General features: G+C 45.9%; 1 protein-coding gene across 1 annotated transcript in view; it reads left to right on the top strand.

The window, feature by feature from the left end:
- RASSF3 (Ras association domain family member 3) overlaps window positions 1–20887 on the top strand; it is a 75698-nt gene that overhangs the window by 44382 nt on the left and 10429 nt on the right. The gene's annotated exons all lie outside the window — the stretch shown is intronic.

Raw genomic sequence — 20887 nt, 5'->3', positions numbered from 1 at the left:
TGCTCTGGAGAGGTAAGGGAGGGAGCAGGATATGTAGGAGGTTTTGCAAAGGAAAAAAAAAAACAAACTCAGGTAGTCAGAATACCAAAAGATTACTCTTGAGAATTCCCTGGTTCCAGTGTTTTAAGAATCCGCCTTCCAGTGCCTAGGACACAGGTTCAATCCTTGATCCAGTAAGACCCCACATGCTGCGGAACAACTAAGCCTCTGCACAACTACTGAACCTATGCTTTAGCACCGACAAGCTGCAACAAGAGAAGCCACCTTAATAAGCTGCGCACTGAACTGAACTGAAGTGCTAAGGAGGAAAGCATGGAAAGGGAGATATAGGGGGTGTGTGTGTGTACACTGGTAGAGAAGGAACATTGACTTATTTAGCTTGTAACGTAGCTGTGTATAATTTCACTATGTAATGAGTCTTTAAAATTTTTTCTTTTGCGTATTTTATTTATGTGTATTTGGCTCTGCTGGGTGGTCTTCGTTGCTGTGCGGGCTTTTCTCTAGTTGGAGCGGGAGCTGCTTTCTAGTTGCGGTGTGAGGGCTCCTCTTGTCGCGGAGCACAGGCTCAATAGTTTTGGCACACAGGCTTAGTTGTTCACTGGTATGTGGGATCTTCCAGGATCAAGGATCCAACCGGGGTCTCCTGCATTGGCAAGCAAGTTCTTTAGGATGAGCCACCAGGGAAGCCTTGTAATGCGTCTTTATGCTCCAGCTGGAGGCAAGTACTCACCCCTCTGTTGAATAGGACTTCCTCTCTGTCCCTGGAATGCTGTTTCTGGGAGGATGTAGGTTCTGAATATTGCCTGGCTGGAAATGAGGGCTCCACAACAAGGTTTGGCGTTTGAGAGGGGTGTGTGTGTGTCATAAAACTCAAAGTTTTAAATAGAAACTGGAGGGGCCACTTTCTTGGAAAAAGTGCCCAGTGCTAGAAGCAGTAATGACGTAAGTGCCAGAATTGGAGCGGAGACGTAATCTTGGCACACTGCCCCCCCCACCCCCCAATCTTTCCCACACTGGTACTTCTCTTTTTCACATACTGCAGATTCTATCCTTCTCCTTCTTACATCCCTTGAGGCCATTTTGGAGAAAGAAGTTTTTAAGGGACGAACTACAGTTAGCATATGTGACAAGTGATAAAGGCCGCCTTGTGTGATAATCTATTGTATCAATAGGTAAAAGGAAGAAGCTTTTCAAAGAATAATCAGGTTTCTAAAAATGTACATGGATAAAGGAAAGAGGATAAGAGATCTACTGAAGATGTGGTGTGTGCTGATTGATGAGAAAAAAAAATAGCTTTCCTAAACGCCGGCCATATCTTGTTTAGTGGCTAAGTGTGGGTCTTAGAAAGTACGGAACTCCCTTCCAAAGTGCAGGCTTGTTCAGTGTGGTTTGTACCTGCAATTTCTCATTACTTCTCAGTGATGCTTTTTAGTTTAAGAAATATGGATTCCATTACTGGTTTTAAAAGTTATACTTCAGAAACTTTGCTGATGGCTACTCCTAATTATTTGAATTTTCTGTGCAGTGTGGGTACCTCAGTATTAACAGTGGTCACCAAAACATTTTAATATTAGGGCTCAGACTTCTCTGGGCTTCCCTGGTACCTCAGTCAGTAAAGAATCTGCGTACAGTACGGGAGACCTGGGTTCGATCCCTGAGTTGGGAAGTTCCCCTGGAGAAGAAAGTGGCAACCCACTCCAATATTCTTGCCTGGAAAATCTCATGCACAGACGTGCCTGATGGACTACAATCCATGGGGTCGCAAGAGTCGGACACAACTTAGCAACTAAACCACCAGACTTCCCTGGTGGTGCAGTGGATAAAAATCTGCCTGCCAATGCAGGGGAAAACAGGTTCGATCTCTGGTCCAGAAGCAGTTAAACCCGTGCCCCACAACTGCTGAACCTGTGCCCTAGACCCTGCGAGCCACAACTACTGAAGCCCATGCACCCTAGAGCCTGTGTTCTGCAAGAAGAGAAGGCACTGCAATGAGATGCCTGCACACCACAACTAGAGAACGCCCAAGTGCAGCCAGACCCAGCGCAACCAAAATTTAAAAAAAGTAGGCCTCCACTAGAAAATCCTAGAAACCACCCCTGCTTAAAAAATCAGAGATCCAGAATTAAAAGGTACAGGGGTTGCTGTTGGTTAAGGTATTTTGTGGCCTAAACTATCTTCTAAAATCAGAAAAGCAATGAAGTATTGTGGAAAGTTTAGAATTTGCATGCGTCTGGGTTAGAATATCAGCTCCTCTTTCAACCAGTTATGAAACGATTTGGGCAGATTAGTCTCCGCATCTCAGTTTTCTCACATTTGAAATTATTATCTCACAGAGTTGTCGTTATGGTGATTAAATGGCATCTATATGTGTTTGGTACAAAGTTGATGCTAATGGCTTTTAAAAAAATGTTTAAATGTTTGTTTATTTTGCGATGCTGGGTCTTGCAGCACTTGGGATCTGTGATCTTTAGTTGTGGGATGCGAACTCCTAGCTGTAGGATCTAGTTCCCTGGCCAGGGGATCAATTACAATATTGATTTTGAGAGCCCCAGTCAGACTGCCTGATTTACAGACATTACTTTTTAATGTTAGATTTTCATGTAATAATTAATCACTAACTAGTAATAATAGTAATAATAATGATGATGGTAACCGGGCATTATTATAAGGTGCTTTTGTGTGTGCTATTTTGGTTACTCTGAACAGGGACTACTTGAGAGCAAGTATTTGTATTATGTTCATTTTGCTGACAAGAAACTGAGGTTTTGTGAGATTAAGAGATTTAGAAAGTAAGGAAAGAAAAATGTTACCTTAAAAGATCACTTTTTATTGATTAAGATAACATCTGAGTTGAAAAGTCATGGGAGATTGCTTTCATAAGATAGTGTTTTGAAGCAATTCAGCCTTTTGCAGGGCAGAAGCCGAGACCTCCTGCGGCTGTAACATGGAACCACTGTTCGTTTCACAAATAAGTACTGGGCCCTTTGAAATCCAAATGAATGGAATCCTAAAGGTCTGGTGTATTGACGCCACCTTCCTGAAAATTCCCAGAAAGTGTGTAACTTTACTTTGCTGTCAACAGATCTGTTCACCTGGGGAACTGGATTCCTGCTGATTACTCTCAGTTCCCGCTGGAATGAGAGTCCAGCCTGAAACCTCTGTTTTGCAGGGAAGGAAATAGGTTGGAAAACCACAACAGATAGGTCTGCCCAGGGTGTCTGGTGATCAAGCTGAACTGTGCTTTATTTCTTTTTTCTGATTTTTATTTATTTATTTTTGGCTGTGCTGGGTCTTTATTACTCTGCAGCCTTTTTCTCTAGTTGCGATGAGTAGAGGGTAACCTCTGGTTATGGTGATCAGGCTTCTCGTTGCGGTGGCCTCTTTTGTTTTGGAGCATGGACTCTAGAGCTCTCAGGCTGCGGCAGTTGCCGCTCCCAGGCTCTAGAACACAGCCTCAGTAGTTGTGGTGCTTAGTTGCTCCTTGGCATCTTCCCAGATCAGTGATCGAACCTGCATTGGCAGGTGGGTTCCTTACTGCTGAGCCACCAGGGAAGCCCTGAAATGTGCATGATTTCTGTCACTTTCTCTCTTCCTGTGGGATTTCTGATGATGAGGCTCACCGGGCAGCTGGGAATTTGTGGTGAATCAGCAGTTGCCTGTCATTAAATTTAGAACTCTTAATACCCTCCATACTCCAGCTACCCACAAATGAAAAATATAAAGTTCTAGAATGTGACATTCTCTCCTCATACTTACATTTGTGCTTATTTCTCTGTTTGGATGCCAGCATTTTAGTGAATTCATAGAGAAGTTGTATTGATCTCAGAGTGTTATGAAAATAAGTCCAAATGGACATGACAAACCCTAGATAAGAACCTTGATTGGATCAAAAACAGCTATAAACGATATTTGTGGGACAAATAAGTAACTCTGAATATGGACTTGATACTGGATAATATGAAATTATTGATTTTCTTAGGTATGATAATAAGGATGTTTTGATTATGCGGCAGAATGGCCTTATTCTTGAGAGATTCATGCTTAAGTATGAAGGGGTAGCATGTCATCATGTCCGCAGTTCAGAGATGATTCTGCAAAAAGTGAAACTCACTCCCTACACAGAAGGGTGAGATTAAACTCACCGAGGGCAGGGTTTGCACCAGAACCAGTACCTGAACATGTAACTGCACAGTGAGTATCTGCCAGTGGGAATTCCTTACAGAGAAACCAGCCTGCACAGCCAGCCACCTCTGTCCCTTCCCCCGTACTGAGCTCCTCCAGGTCTTTGAATCTTCCCGCAAGCACCTTGCACAGTGCTGGCTCTCATTAATCTCTGCTGAAGGAATGGGGAAAATGCTGAACCAGAAAGAACAGCAGTGGCCACCTGAAAGTGGGTTACTTTTTCCTTGCAGACATGGGGACCTGCAGAAATGCAAGGATGAGGGGGAAATCTGTCTAGTTCTTGGGGGTTGTTTTCAGGGAAGTGAGGCTGAGTTATTAATAGTAACAGATCTGAAGAAGGAGCTGCAGGGCACTGGGTGATACAGCTGAAAACCCCAAGTATTTGTGCAGAAAATAAGCAGGTGCCATTGTGCATCATGAAAGCTGAGCTTTCTGGAACGTCCCATCCTTAACTTTGGAATTTGGTTTGGTCTTAGGCTGAGCTAGTTTTTAAGTTTTACAAGCCTAGAGTAAATCTACAGCTGCTCTCAGGTTTTGAAACACATTTAAGCCCCTTGTTGGGTGGTATTGAGAATGGAAGGAAAACTTGGCATTTTGTCCAGATTGATTGCCGATTGTTCATACGTGTTTTACAAGATATGCAGTGAGAAAATCTAGGCCGTAGTCAACTTTCTTCCCCAAGTGCTAAGCACTTGATTATGGCATTCAGGCATTGAATGGAATTAGTTACAGAATGCCTAATGTCAATTGTGTATTTTATGTTTTAGGATGAAAGAAATGGGACTCAAAAGAGGGAAAACAACTTTTTTACTTGTTACAAATTTGAAATCTATTTTTCTTCTTTCTCTAACTACTGAGAAATCAAAGTAGTTAACTGAAACAGACTCTAAAAATACTCTTTAGCAGCATGCTAAAGTATTTTTTCTTTGTCTAAAATTAGCTGATTTGAGCTGGGCGCTCTGGTTTTCAAAGGCCTTCCAGTAGATTCTCCAGCTCCTCCTCCCTGGTTTTAAGAGCTCTCCATAACGAGTTTGATGGGGAAGCAGAATTTACAAACGCCCGAGGCGGGTTCTGGCTTAGATCTCACCTCCTCCGGGAAGCCGTCCTGAGGTTTTCCTCTCCTGCACTCATTTCTGACGGCTCTGACACTGTAACCTCCACTAGTACCCCTTTTCCTGTCCCAACCTGCCCCGAAGGGCACCCCTGTGCCCTTCTCACTGTCATCAGTGCCTCACACAGCTGTTGGTTAAATATTGAGTGAAAGTGTTCATTGCTCAGTTGTGTCTAATTCTTTGTGACCCATGGACAGAAGCCCACCAGGCTCCTCTGTCGATGGAATTCTCCAGGCAAGAATACTGGAGTGGGTAGCTATTCCCTTCTCAGGGGATATTCCCCAGCTCAGGGATTGAACCCAGGTCTCTTGCATTGCAGGCAGATTCTTTACTGTCTGAGCCACCAGTAGGCTCTCAAATATTTAGGTGCTGAACAGGTACTTGTTGAATGCTAAAATTGGTCCATTGGCTAAGTATATAGAAAGTATTTGTTGGCAGTCTTGACAGAGTCTTATCAAGAAGGAAGTGGGGACAGAAAAGAGAGTGGGAGAGAAACTAGTTGAAATGGGAGTGTCTCAGACATGTTGACAAGGTCAGGATGTGGTAGGAGAAGGCCTTTGCCTGGAAGAGGGGTGTGGCAGAGACAGCCACTGCTTGCCCCTCCTCCTCTGCCTGAGCCCTCTAGATGGCTTTGGACAGAAGTAAGGTGTGTTTTGTTTTAAAAACAATGTGCTTTCAAAAATACCTTTTACCTGCTTTGATTGGGAAATGACATTTATTTTTATGAAAATATGTGTACTTAGTAAACAGATTCCATTTGTTAAGTATTTGGAAATGTTTTTTAGTTGGCGTGTGGGATGTGTTTGTATTTTCTATCACTAGTTCCTTGAGAGGCTTCCCTGGTGGCTCAGACAGTAAAGAATCTGAGAATCTGCCTGCAGTGCAGGAGTGAGTGAGTGAAGTCAGTCCTGTCCGACTCTTTGTGAGCCCCCTGGACTGTAGCCCACCAGGTTCCTCCATCCATGGGATTCTCCAGGCAAAAATACTGGAGTGGGTTGCCATTTCCTTCTCCAGGGGATCTTCCCAACCCAGGGATCGAACCCAGGTCTCCTGCGTTGCAGGCAGATGCTTTAACCTCTGAGCCACCAGGAAAGCAATGCAGGAGACCTGGGTTCAGTCCCTGGGTTGGGAAGATCCCCTGGAGGAGGGCATGGCAGCCCACTCCAGTATTCATGCCTGGAGAAAATCCCCACGGACAGAGGAGCCTGGTGGGCTGTAGTCCATTTCAGTTCAGTCGCTCAGTTGTATCTGAATCTTTGTGACGCCATGGACTGCAGCAAGACACGCTTCCCTGTCCATCGCCAACTCCTAGAGTTTACTCAAACTCATGTCCATCGAGTCGGTGATGCCATCCAACCATCTCATCCTCTGACGTCCCCTTTTCCTCCGGCCTTCAGTCTTTCCCTGCATCAGGGTCTTTTCCAATGATTCAGTTCTTCACATCAGGTGGCCAAAGTATTGGAGTTTCAGCTTCAGCATCAGTCCTTCCAATGAGACAATGAGATTTGTGTCGAACTCTTTGCAGTCTCATGGATTATAGCCTTTTTCATACTGAGAATGCTATGAACAGTATGAAATGGGCTATAGTCTATGGGGTCGCAAAGGATCAGTCATGCCAGTGACTACGCACAGCACAGTTCCTTGAGACAAGGGGGTTATAACTTCTGTTTTAGGCCAATAGAATTTCTGTCTTAGACATGTTCCCATTTTACAGGACCAGACTTCATCCCATTGAGTTCTGAATCAGTTGAGAAGACCAGATTGAGAAGGATAGAGACCAAAATTTACCTTTACCCCTGGTTTGGAGCTGATACGGATAATGTAGCTTATCCCTGTGGGCAAGGGGCCTTCCTTAGGCTGACCTCCTGTGCTGTACTGGTGAAGACCCCCCCTACAGGGTCAGAGCAGGATGCTGGCCCCCACTGAGGACAGAGGGAGGGGCTGACTGTGCACGCATGCCCACTTTCTCCTTCCAGACTCACTGCTCCCCCTTCTGACGGGGTAGAGAGAGGATGCCTTCTCTCCCTTTTAAGTGATAAGAAAACGACACCTGGAAAGGTTTTGTACTTTCTTAAAGTCACCCAGCTAGTTGGCAACAGAATTTTCTCCTGGACTCTAGAGGTCATTTGGTACACATAGAAAGGACATGGTTTGGGAACTGGCCAGGATTTGTCTTTACATGCTACCTCTGTGACCTTTGCCTGGGTTTATGCATCTGTACAGTGGGGTTAAACTTTCTACCTCAGGGCTTTTGAGGGTTCCATGAGCTCTAACCCGTGTTTAGTAAGCTGGCCAGTGTTCTGTTTCTTTAAATGAGCATCACATGCATCAGCCTGCAAGACTGGGTCATTTATCAATCCTCCAGTTCATTTTTTTCTTTTTTAAATCTGGCATGGAGCCTCAGAAAACTTGGTGATTGGGGGATTTTGATGTTTTAGAAGGAAAAAAAAATTGTCCCTAACTTCCTTATGTCCTAAATTGAAAGAAATATACATGTCCCACTCACCCTAGAAAAACTTGCTTCATACCTAGAATTGACTTTATATATAGTCAGGAGTTGAAAGTGGCCTATTTAACTTTGGGAAGCCAGCATCTTTATTTTGGCTGCACTGCATGGCTTGTGGGATTTTAGTCCCCAACCAGGGATTGAACCCGGACCCTTAGCAGTGAAAGCCTGGAGACCTAATCACTGGACCTCCAGGGCATTCCGCTAACGTCTTTCAAATCTAAATATTCACGTTTCTTTTCTAGGACTTTCTTTAAGTAGCTGTTTGAAGAGTTTTGTTTTGTTTGGTGTTGGGGTGGGCTGGGGGGTGATGCACACATCAGTGGCCCGAGTGAAGGGGTGAAAAGGTGAAGCAATCTTTGTGCCAGGGGTCTGGCCCAGAGCTTGTACATTGTGATATGGTGTGGTCGCTGTCTTCAGGTCTCCTTAGACGGATGAAGCAGTTCCCTGTGCCCTCTGGGACACTGTTGTTTCAGGCGGTGCCCCACGTGGGGACAAGGATGCAGCTCTGAGCCGGCCCATATCCTGTGTTGAATACTGGCATTGACCCTCCACTTTGAGTGTCTGCTATTTCTTCCTGTCCAGATCTTTAGTTTAGTGAGGTCCACACAACTTTGATCCACATGTTTGTTTCAGACCCCTAATGCCAGCACATTCATTAAATTCAGTTTCTCTTCTTTCTTCCCCTTCAAATCAAGCCTTTTACTTTATAGTCCACACCTCCTAGCTGAGCAGCACCTCCACCCGCCCTTGCCTCCCCCATCTGGCTCCGGGTGTGGGGGTGGCTGGGCGGCCAGGCTGCTGACCCCTAGCCCTGAGGAAAGGTGGGGCGGGAGGGCGCTTCCTCCAGGCCTTGGACTTCCTGTGCTCACAGGGAGGAAAGCGGAGCCAGAGGGTGTGTGAGCCCTCAGGTCTTGGAAGTGACAGAAACATTTCTGCACAACAAAGAAAATCCAAGTTGCTTGTGAATTACCCCCCACTGCCAATGGCTATTCAGTTTCCAGGGCGACTGGAATGTGGCTTTTATTTATAAATTGGACTAATAGGGTGATGTTTAAAAAGCTACTTTTCCTTTCCTTTGGTCAGTCCTTCGCATTAGCAGGTTGTGGTGGTGATTTTTTTAAATAGCTGGAAGAAGCCTGCTTTATTTTGCAGACCGCAGTGCCTTATTTTCACCTAGATCTCTGGTTTGCTCTCTTCAGGCAGCTTCCCTACTTTGACCTCTGCAAGTGCATTTGGCTGCAGGCGTGAGCTCAGTTGCTTTAGTGCCTCTCTTCTCAATGTCAGAGTTATCTCCCCGGGGGTGGCTCGCCTGCCAGGAGTGGCTGGCACATCAGAGTTTGTTCAGTTGCTCTGCCAGAGTGCTGGATTACATTGTGTTTACTGTTTCCTTGGTTGTTTTTTAAATTTTTTTAAAATACATGAACGTCTCCCCCCTCCCCCAGTAGATTTTACTCCCCACCTCCACCCCTGGAAGAATCCCATGGACGGGGGAGCCTCACAGACTACAGTCATGGGGTCACAAAGAGTCAGACACGATGGAGCAACTAACATTTTCAACACACTTTCCACCCCAATTAACAGTCATACAGACCAGAGAAGTTTTTGAAAATTTTGTCAAAATTTTGTACAGAAAGAGAATTAAAGCCTTAAATCTTACCAATCAAACATAAACACTTAACATTTTGAAATATTTCCTTCTTGTCTTCAGGCACATGGCTTGTTACGTTGGATATGCGGTTTCTCCTGATTTTTTTCTTTTGTTTTGTCTTCCATTAATATCTCTCTGTAAGCATCATGTTAAGAGCTTCTCTATGGTCTACTCTTAAGGTATATGAGCGCATTTAACCATTTCCCTAACACTGGGCATGTAGTTTGTGATTTTTAACTAATTTTCTGTAGACTCAGCCAGGTGAGCAGTGCCCCTGGTAATTGCTAGTTGTGTTAGTACCTCACCCTCCAAAATAGGTTGTGTATCAACCGCCTCCCCCTCTGGAAGCTAGTGACGCACAAACCTGATGGTCTGTCCACGAGCTTTCACCTCCTCCACGGTCCCTTCCCTCCTTCTCCTCCTTTCTTGGCTGAATGGGCTTTGAGTCAGACAGACCTCCTGTGACCTCAGGCCCTGCACTAACTGCATGCCCTCGCCATGTGAATTCTTCGAAACCTCCATTTTCCTATTTGCAGAATAGGGATAAGAATGAGTCCTCAAAACAAGTTATTATAAATGAGTTCTGAGTCGGGTGTGAAGGGTGTGGTGAGGGGGGTCTGACCTGGGTGATGCAGCTGCCACCACCTCCAGCAGCCTTCCAGGGTTTCAGGTTGGCTAATTTTGCCCATCTGGTTTTGGAATAAGAACAGAGAGAATAGGGAAGCAAAATGGGGGAGGTGTATTGAGATTTTTCTTCCCGTTCTCAGTATAAGGGCTTCCCTGATAGCTCAGTTGGTAAAGAATCCGCCTACAATGCAAGAGACCCCGGTTTGATTCCTGGGTAGGGAACATCCCCTGGAGAAGGGACTGTCTAATCCACTCCAGTATTCTGGCCTGGAGAATTCCATGAACTGTATAGTCCATGGAGTTGCAAAGAGTTGGACACGACTGAGTGATAAAGTTAAAGTGTTTGTTTCAGCACTGCCTGAACCCTCAGAGCAGGGTGTCTGGGATCCCTGGCTGGGCTCGTGGGGTGGGAAGCATGGGCCAGGGTCGCCAGGCCCTTGCCTATTCTCCTGGCAGGGGTCTACCTTCCTAGTCTCTCCCCTTCTGGTCTTTCTGTTGGTGTCTCCCAACTCACCCCAAGCCTTGAGGTTCTTGTGATGACCTTGATGTTTCTCAGCTTATCCACAACCAAGCAGGAGGGCAAGGAGCAATTCCTGTGCAAAAGAGTATCTTTAGAAATTGCTGGAACTTCGCTGGTGGTCCAGTGGTTAAGAATCCTCCTGCAAATGGGGACCGTGGGTTTGATCCCTGGTCTGGGCAGATGCTGCAGGGCATGTAAGCCCATGCGCTACAACTACTGATCCCCTGCTCCAAAACAAGAGAAGCCACCGCGATGAGAAACCTGAGCACTGCAGCTAGAGAGCAGGCCCCGCTCACCGCGGCTGGAGAAAGCCTGCACATGGTAATGAGAACCCAGCACAGCCAAAATATAAATAAGTAAATTTAAAAGAAGATGGTTCATGTGAGACTCTTTAAGGTACTTATCTCCCAGATTTTTTTTATGAATTGCTCTAACTTTTCTTTTAATTCCTCCAGAGTACTGTCACCTCCTTGGTAGGAAGGAAGAAGGTGATTCCTCAGAGAAAACCAATACATGGGCAGTTAAAGTGGAGCTGAATCTGTAAATATCCTTCATGTGCCCGTTTTCTGCACAGATCATTGTCCTTCTGAGAGTGGAGGGCGTCATGTATTGCTCGTGAAGAATACACAGAGAAGAATGAGGCCTTGTACATTTGGTACTTCAGCCGTGCCTTTTAAGGGCTATGAAGAGGCTGAATCAGAAGAACCATCTTGAGTGCAGTGGAGCATGGAGGGGAGGAGAATTCAGGCGGAGGCAGTGGATTGCATTAATAGGAGCATGGGTGATATAAAACAGCTTAACTCCGCATGGGCTCCTTCAGACTCTCCACTTGCGTGTTAAAAAATTGTTCAGAGTCTGGAGAATTCCCTGGTGGTGCAGTGTGCAGTGGTTAAGACTCTGTACTTCCATTGCAAGGGGCACAGGTTCAGTCGCTGGTCGGGGAGCTAAGATCCCACATGCTCCGTGTACCACGAGGCAGGCTCCCCGCTGCGCGCCACCCCCTGCCCCCCGCAAAAAAAATGTTCAGTCTGGACATGTGACTTGGAAGGACTGCCAGTTCTCTCCCTGTACCTGTGGTGCCATCTCCGCACCTCGGTTGGTTGAGAGTGAGCTATGCAAATATGTTTTTAACTGGTGCTTTAGCAAGGCTGCACTGAGTAAGAACTGAAGATGTACAAATCCACCCCTTCCAGGAGCTGTATGTGACTGTCTCTCTGGACATTATCAACTTGAAGAAGGTGTCGTCATCTACATTTTTCAGCTCTATGTCACCTGAAAATGGAGAACCTAAGTTGCTTTTTAATTCTCCTATTATACTATGACGGCAGCTTAGACTCCTTACGATAATTGGCAGGGAAGAAGATACCAAGCTTGCATCTCACAGTTTTCCTTGGAGTGCTTGTCTACAGACATTTATTTGCTTGGGACTGTCCGTCTTCTGTTCAAATTTGCTTTCAGCTGGCAGGTGAAATTTGTTTTCAGGGTGACAGCCCCGTTGGTTTGCAGTCCGTGCCTCTGGTTTTCTGATTCCTGCTGTTGGCGGAGCTGGAGCCTGGAGTTGCCCATATGGGCTCCACCTGCCTCCTCCCTGCCTGCTGCCATGTTCCTTTGTGCTTCCTGTCTGGTGCCCCTCCAAATGAGCCTGCTCATTTCCTTTCTCCGGAACCTCCCCTTATTGCCAGGGTTCAAAGGTTTCATCAAGGATACGGTGGTCACCAGACCTGACCTCCAAACTCTGACCTTTGAGTCTCTAGTATCCTTGGGGTAATCTCAATCAGGGGACTGTGGCCACAGCTGTAATTGCTGCTGAAGGAGATGGACGGCTGTCAGATGACCTCTAGAGTCTTGAGCAGTGACAGGTTTTAATCTAAAATTTAGGGCAGATGCTCTGTCATGTTCCCCATTGTAGCGTCTTGTCTCTTTTCCCTCTTGGTTTCTTGGCCACCTCTGATATGTATTTTTCCCATTAATTTTCCTACTGCCCAGTGGACTTTGTAAGCATTGTATTTGATTAGGGTGGTGGTGTAGATGGTACAAAATCTTAGAAAAGTTACTGCTGAAAGGGACTATGATCCAGTGCTCTCTTAATCATCAAGGAAACCGAGTTTTTGAGGCCATGCCTTCTTTTGGAAACCTGAGTCCCTTCTGATGGAGACCTCAGAGAAATGGGCTTCCCAGTGGATTGGGCCAGGGCAGGAGTGCTGGCTCATCTAGGGCCACATTCTTTTTGTAATGATCACAGCTGATTAGCAGGATTTGGTTGTGCTTGGCTCTGAGGCCTCTCATAATCTCTCCTTGCTTTGTTGCCTTAGAATTTAAAGAAAGTTAAGCCAGTTGTGAAATGTATCACCTTTCAGAAAGGGGTAGCATCTTAATTGACTCCCTTTGAAAACATGTCACACTGGGATTTTTTAAGTACACCATGTAATCTGGTATGCCTTGAGGTTGAGACCTCCAGCTGGGGCACACTGGGGAGACTGGTCCACCTCCAAGTTTGTTTTCTGGCTCCAAACAAATGAGTGACTGTTTGACGATTGGCACGCGACCCGGTTTTAAAGTACAACCATATAGGGTATGGCAGACTGGTAACTGAGAGGGGGGCGGTTGAAAGAGCGAGGTCATGGAAGGCCCAGATGAAACGCTTTTAATGTGTATCACAACTGCAATTAATCTTATTAACACGCTGGGCTGGGGCTGCTCACCCTGCCCCGGGTGTTCAGGGGTATTGGAGGGGCATGCTTTGAAGGACTGTTTTCTTTGATGGTGCAGATGGAACAGAAGCGTATCAGACTTTGTATCTGGTACCAGAAAGGCCTTTTGTGTGCCCGTGCAGATGCATTCCGTTTTGAGAAGCAAACAAAACTTAATGCAGATTGATAAGATGTACAAAAGAGAGTGGGTTTTCAACGTGGTCTTGTAGCTGTGGGCTCTGGGACCAGACAGAATCAGCTGAAAAGGGAGGGAGCCTCCTCCTTGGTGCTCAGCATCCGGCTCGTGACAGCTCCGGGAGCAAAAGATTTAAAAAACATGAGTTGTTGGGAGGCAAGAGTAAAAATACAGGAAACACCAAACCAGAGAAGGTGTTGTGATGAGAAATCTAATGGATGGGGTGGTGCAGGGGTTCCTGAGGCTGCTGTGGTTAGAATGGCTTCCTGGGTGGGGTGGCCTTGATAGGGTCACAGGGTGAGGGTTGGGAGTGCGGGGCACTCATGGGGGAAAGATAGTGGGCCAGAGGGCAGGGTGGTGTAGTGGGTAGGGGTGAGGCTGACCTGTAGATGCCACACTTTGATCTATCCATGTCTGTCTTCCACAAGTGTGTGCGAGAGAAGCTAGTACAGTACTGCATCCTTATAAGGCTGCTGCCCAGTTCTGTTTCTGCCACCCCCTTTTTTTTTTTCCAGAAGTCCTCTAAAATACCTCTAGATTCCCTTCTGCTGTACTCTTTGTTGTTGTTTAACAAGTAGCCTTGGGGACAAAGAGGTTGTTTGAAATATTGAGTTCAACAAATGTGGTTTGGGTATGCTAATATCCTCTGACGAATACACAGTCTAGTCACTAAGTGAATAATGGATGGGAAAAGAAATATCTGTTCCTGTATATAATGTACCCACTTGCTCATAATTAGTGAATGTCACACTTAAAACATTATTAAAGATCTGTTCTCTTCAAGTCTCCTTGCTGTGTGTGTACATATGCCAGTTTCGCACCTGCAGGGCTTCTCAGAGACTTCAGCATCCTGAAGTTCTTTGGGAATCAGCGAGGGGGAGTAGAGGAGGAGGAAGAGGGGGACGGCCCTTGCTGTCCACAGGACATCTCGGAGGATTAGCAGTGCTGTTGACAGGGTCCTGTGCGTTGCCCTTGCTCCCTCAGCTGCCCTCCACTTGGTGCATTTACTTTTCCCGCCTTAAGACAATAGCGGTGCATCTCTTGAACCAAGGACGTTGAGGGGGCTGTTACAGCCCCGCTTCCTTTTTCTTTGCTATTGGAGCGGCAAACAGATGGCTGCATAGAAGAGCTGCCTACAAGCTAAATTTGGGCAAGACGGGTCCCTGAATCTTCATATAAATGGAAATAAGAGTCCTAGCTCTATATCCTGCCACTAAAAAAAAAAAAAATCTTCCTGTGTGGTGGGGGGTACAACCCGAGACTGGTGAGAATGAATCAGTGTGCCATGGCCAGCCGTCCCTTGACGTGGCACCCGTCAACCCTGGTGCCATGAGAATGAGGCAGCAAGCAGCACGCTGTGCTTTTAAGGTCAGAACGGCACCTGGGACTTCCCTGGTGCTGCAGTGCTTAAGACTCTGAGCTTCCACTGCAGGGGGTACAGGTTCCATCCCTGGTTGGGGAGCTAAGAACTAAGATCCCGCATGCCCCGTCACGTGGCCAAAAAACCCAAATAAACAAAACAGACAAACAGAAAACAAAAAACAGCAGCACCCAACCTTCCAGAAACAAGTGTTCTGGTTCTTTCCTTCAGGAATAGACTCTTCCTTACTCCAGACTCTACCTGCAGTGCAGGAGACCCGGGTTTGATCCCTGGTTTGGGAAGATTCCCTGGAGAAGGGAATGGCTACCCACTCCAGTATTCTTGCCTGGGAAATCCCATGGACAGACGAGCCTGGTGGACTACGGTCCATGGCGTCACAAAGAGTTGGACACAGCTGAGTGAGTAACACTTTCACTATTCCAGAACAATTGTCTTTTTACTGTGATGTATTTTGCTTTGCTTTCTTGTGGGTTTTCCTCCCTTGTTCATGACACCTGCCCACGTTGCAGTTCAGCTTCACACTGTCCACTGGAGTTCCACTAGCTGCCTGAGGCTATGTACACTTAAATTATTTAAAATAAAATTTAAAACTCAGTTCCCCATTTCAAACTCTCAGGTGCCATGTGTGCCTTGTCCTATTTTGGACAATGCAGATATAGAGCTTTTCCATCATTTCAGATCATGCTGTTGGATGGAACTTTCTGAGTTCCCACAGCACCTCTACCTACTTTAACACTTAGAGGTTGTGGTGCCGTAAGCGAGGAATGTTTGGCAGATGTTGACTGTAAATATGAAGCTGTCCCCCATGGACTTTCTTGAGAGCACCATTCAGGGTTGAGCGGGGCATTTCGTGTGCCTGCTCAGTCATGTCTGACTCTTTGTGACTCTTTGGACTGTAGCCTGCCAGGGTTCTCTGTCCATGGGACCTTCCAGGCAAGAGTACTGGAGTGGGTTGCCATTTCCTCCTTCAGGGGATCTTCTGGACCCAGGGATCGAACCTGAGGCTCATGCGGCTCCTGAATTGACCCTCTTGGGACTTTGCAGGCTTAGCTTTGTGTAACAGCGTTTCTGTGTTCATCACAGGGTTTCCGCTTTGCACATGTAAAGGACATCTCGGGACAGTGTTTTCCTACCTGCTAATCTAATGGTTTAAAATACAATTCAGGAGCATCGCCCCTGACTTGCAGAAAGCGTCTTTTGAGCTCCACGAATGGCTTGCTCAGTAGTTCCTGGAAATCACTGCTTCATCCTGTGCTTTCATATGCAGACCTGCTTTGGTTTGCTTATAGGTTCCTCCTTGATTGCCGTAGAAGAATCTCTCCTGGAGGAGATTTTTCTGTTTTGCTTAGGTCCATGATACTTCATATGATGTCTTTGTTGGAACAGAACCTGGAAGGAAGACGTGTGAAGTCTTTACCTAGACTACACTTCTCTCAAGCTATTTGTGAATTCCATTTGCAGCATGGCCAACTTGTCCAGGGAAGGGTAGTCTTAGGAAGGAGGGTGCTTGGTGTTTTATCCCCTACACAATACAAGGCTGGCACCTGTTCCAGCTGTAATTGCACCCAGCATCCCAGTCTTTGAGGGACATCAGTAGGTCACTGCCTATTTCAGCTGGAGAGGAGATGAAAAGTAGGAATTTATGAGTTTGGAATGGAACCTCACTTAGAGAAGGTACCTGTTGACTTGATAAGTTTATCCTCCTCCACTGAGAGAGGCTGGGCCCCAAACTGGTCAGGAGTCAGAGCTGCTCCCCATGAGAGCCGCAGGACTGCCAGTGGGGAGGTGATGACAGTCTTTACTCCTGTCTTGGCATGATGTGGATATGTATTGTCCTCCACTCAACCTAGGAATCTGGGCTATTTGCAATTTTTAAAGAGTCAGTTGTTTCTTGGAGAGGTCTGTGATGCAAACAAAATAATGCCACACATGCAAGGGCAGGGAGTACGACAGACTTGACTAGGCTGAGAACCAAGAAAAGGCAGAAAGGCTGGGACCAGAGTGGTCTCTCCCAGTTTTAAGTGCTTGGTACAGAGCTGGGCATCAGGAGGCATGTAATAAGTAGTTGTTGAATAATGGGTTGTATTGGCCATGGGTCACAAAGAGTCGGACATGACTGTTACTTTCATAACAGTCCTATAAAGTTCATATTGTTCTGTACATTTTAAAAAGATGAGAAAACTGAGACTCAGGTTAAATAACTCACCTTTGGTCCCACAGCTAGAATGTGGCAGAGCCATGATTCAGACCTAAGTATGCCTAAGCCTTAGACCAGCTGCCTTCACTAGGCTCAAACAGAAGGAGCAATAGGGCCATATTCACCTTCTCTTCTTTTCCCTCCCTCTGCCCTCCCATCTCTCTCCCTTTCTCCCTGTTCCCCCCTCGTAGTTACTCTCAGATGCTTTATACTTGTTTAGGGTTTTTTTTTTTTATTGTTATATTTTTAACTCAAGAAATTATGCTGTATTTTATACAGTGCTGTTGTCAATTATATCTCAATAAAACTGGAAGAAAAAAACTTTAATTGTGATATGATTTCAGAATTAGACAAAAAAAATGGCAGGAAGGGTGTAAGCAGTGTCCAGGTTCGTAGGGGTCTGTATATTCTTGGACAGTTGGGTTGTGAGCCCCTCCAACCTGGAGCCGGGCCACGCTGACTTCACACAGTCTGAGCCACGCTGCCTGGGATTCCTGTGTGTCTGGGAGGTAGGGCGTGCCCCTTACGAAAGTTCATCGGTGTAAAAACAGCAGTGTGACCTCACCCAGGAACTGAGGTAAACCCAAGAGCAAGCCGTCCAGAGATTGCTAGGTGTAAACGTGAGCAAAGAGTCTAGGGTTTATAGTTTTGAGCTCACCCTCTGAGAAACTGGAGGGTTTGGGGAATGTAAAAGAAAAGTGGCTTATAAAAAAGATGACTGGTAACTAACTTCCCAAACAGACACTCTCAGGCGTGGCACCATACCCTCCCCAGCTGCCAAGAACAATAGCGGATGCGTTCAGAGACTCCTGCGACCCTGCCATTTCCTCCTCGCCATGCAATTACAGATGAATGTTTATGCTCCATGCTCTGTGTTCCACGCCCGCCACGTGGTTTTTTTTTTAACCCTCTCCTTCCTATCACCTTTGTACTCATGGAATCTACTTTCTCCCTCTGGGTTCTGTTCTGCTAGTATAGTAGTAGTGTTAGTAGCTCAGTCATGCCCGACTCTTTGAGACCCTCCTCTGTCCATGGGATTCTCCAGGCAAGAATACTGAAGTGGGTTGCCATGCCCTTCTCCAGGGGATCTTCCCGAACCAGGGACCAAACCTAGGTCTCCTGCATCGCAGGCAGATTCTTGACCATCTGAGCCACCTGGGAAGGGTGTCCTCCACTCCAGGGCCTCAAGTGTGGCTCCTAGGCCTTTCCCTTTGCTGCCAGACTCCTTTTGGAGGAACTGAGCTTAGTTAACCTCCTGGAAGTCTTTTTTCTCTGGCATTCCTCACTCACACCTGTGCTGGACAGGAAGTGCCATGAAGATGGAGGTGCTGTGTGACGTTCCCTCACGGGGCAAGGCCTGGCCCACAGCTTCTGTTGAGAAAATACTTGCTGAATGAGTAGGCCTTGGTGAGTGCTACCTCAGTTGACTGAAAAATGCAAGATCACAGAAGAAGAATGTAGATCTTAGACTCTTATCAGAAGGAAAAAAAAATTAACTCTGGGTGGTGATGAATGTAAACTAAACTTATTTTGGTGACCATTTTTATGTACATATAAAGTCATTAGGTTCTACACTTGAAACAAACAGGATGTTACACGTCAAAGTCACTTAAGTCGTGTCCAACTCTGCGACCCTATAAACTGTAGCCCTCCAGGCTCCTCTGTCCAAGGGATTCTCCAGGCAAGAATATTGGAGTGGCTTGCCATGCCCTGCTCCAGGGGATCTTACTGAACCCAGGATCGAACCTGAGTCTTCTGTGTCTCCTGCATTAGCAGGCGGGTTCTTTTCCACTGTCACCACCTGGGAAGCCTACTATGTTTATACCTTAAACTATTATAATGTTGTGAATCAATTATACTTGATTCACAAGTATATATAGGTATTTAAAGAAAATACAAGCTCACAGCCCTTTAGGGTTTAATTGCTTCTCTGGGATTTGCTTTGCAGTTGATCTTTTAATAATGAGATTTTAGGTTTGGAGGAGATCTTGGAGACCTTTGGGTCCAGCTCTTCTCTGTTGTTGTTTCCTATGGTTTGCTGGGTTTGTAATCTCTGAGGAAGTCGGCTAAGTGGTTTACACAGGCATGTCTCAGTTATGCGTGTGTGCATGACCCAGGCCAAGTTTCTCTTCCCAGACTGGCCTGCGCCTTTAACTAAAGCTCCTGGGAATGCTGACCCGAGGGGGCCTCAAGATGGGAGCCAAGTCCAGTGTCATCAGCAAAACCTGTGATCAAAGACTGACCGAAATGATCTGACCGCCTGCCCATTGCTCTTCTGCACTCCTCTCAGCCTTTCTCTCCTTCTTTCTTCAAGTAGTAAGCCCCTGGATCACATGTATGCTCCAGTATTCAGACAGGTCACTATTTTTGTGTATTTTTAATGGTGAGCCTTTGGTTTCCTTGATTCCTTGAGTGGAGCCATCCTGTCTCATTGGTCACACTAGTGGAAGCACATTTTTGCTAACAGAAAGCCGGGAAACACTTTGGAGTTGTCTACTCCAGTATCATTTCTTATTTGAAAAGAAACGAGAGCGCAGACTCAGGTTAGTAGCCCAGAGCACAGCATTAGTTTTGGTGACCTGGCCTAGTTGCAAGTCTGGTTGGAATGGGGCACTTTCCCAGCACCCTTTGCCCTGCCAACATCACGTCCCACACCCATGAAATGGAACGTCTCTTATTGTATACTTTTGTTTTTAGAATGTTACGTATATATATTTTGTTTAATGAAAGGTTATTTTTGGCTGTAATGTGTGGCATGTGGGATCTTAGTTGGGATTCCCAACCAGGGATTGAATGCTCGTCCCTAGTCATGGAAACGCAGTCTTACCCACTGGACGTCCAGGGAAGTACCATGTATTATAATTATTTTCTTTTTTTTTCTCAATTGAGGTGTAGTTGATTTACTGTGTTTCAGGTGTACAGCAAAGTGGTTCTGTTTCAGATAGATTCTTTTTCAGGTTCTTTTCCATTATAAGTTGTAGAAGATACTGAATATGGTTCCCTCTACTATACAGTAGGTCCTTGGTGTTTATCTTTAGTATTTATTAGTGTGTATCTGTTAATCCCAAATTCCTAGTTTATCCCTCCCCCTCTTATTGTATACTTTTTAGGGTATGCTTTGAAGAGTCTTTGGATAGTTCATAGTGAATAATGAATGCTGGAAGACTCATTTTCTGCTTCAGCCATGACCTGTAGCTGGCTAATTGTGGACTGGAAAGAGCAGGTCAGGCAGAGAGATGTGAGAGACATGTTTTAAATAGGAAATAGTCACTGAAGCTCCTGAAAAGTTACTTTAATCTACAGCTTTTTCCTTCCCTAATCATTGACACCAAAAATAAGATTGCTCTGAGACTTGACACTGGTAGATAGAATGCTCCCCAAGGGACTTGAGGTTTGTTTCCAGAGCTGGGCAGTGACCACGCTGGCCTCCCAACACTGACCCGTCAGACCTCACTAGGACAGGACTGGAATCGAAAAGTTCCTGAGATGACTTATAGTCAGCACAGCTCTCTCTGGGTCTCCAGTTAAGGAACTTGAGACCTGAATGGATTTGATGCCCTTAAAGTTCTTTCCTCGCTGGTGGGGGTGTGTTCATCACACTAGCTCACACACTAGCTCACAGTGCCTGGTGGGAGCAAATGCCTACTCGGATAGCCTGCAGCTGCGAGGATGGGGTGATGTATCTGGCTGGAAAAGAGGTACTTTTTAAAGGTTTTATTTAGGGGGTTATTAAATCATCCGATCTTCTATCTTGAAGGTTATTAGGACCCTCTTCTTTTTTTGAGTTTATTTCCCAGGCTTGAATCTGATTGTGCAGCCTTTCTT

Source organism: Bos javanicus, chromosome 5, assembly GCF_032452875.1.
Source record: "Bos javanicus breed banteng chromosome 5, ARS-OSU_banteng_1.0, whole genome shotgun sequence".
In the NCBI taxonomy this organism is placed as follows: domain Eukaryota; kingdom Metazoa; phylum Chordata; class Mammalia; order Artiodactyla; family Bovidae; genus Bos; species Bos javanicus.
Note: the sequence above shows the minus strand (reverse complement) of the source record. Positions and strands in the feature narration are given on the sequence as shown.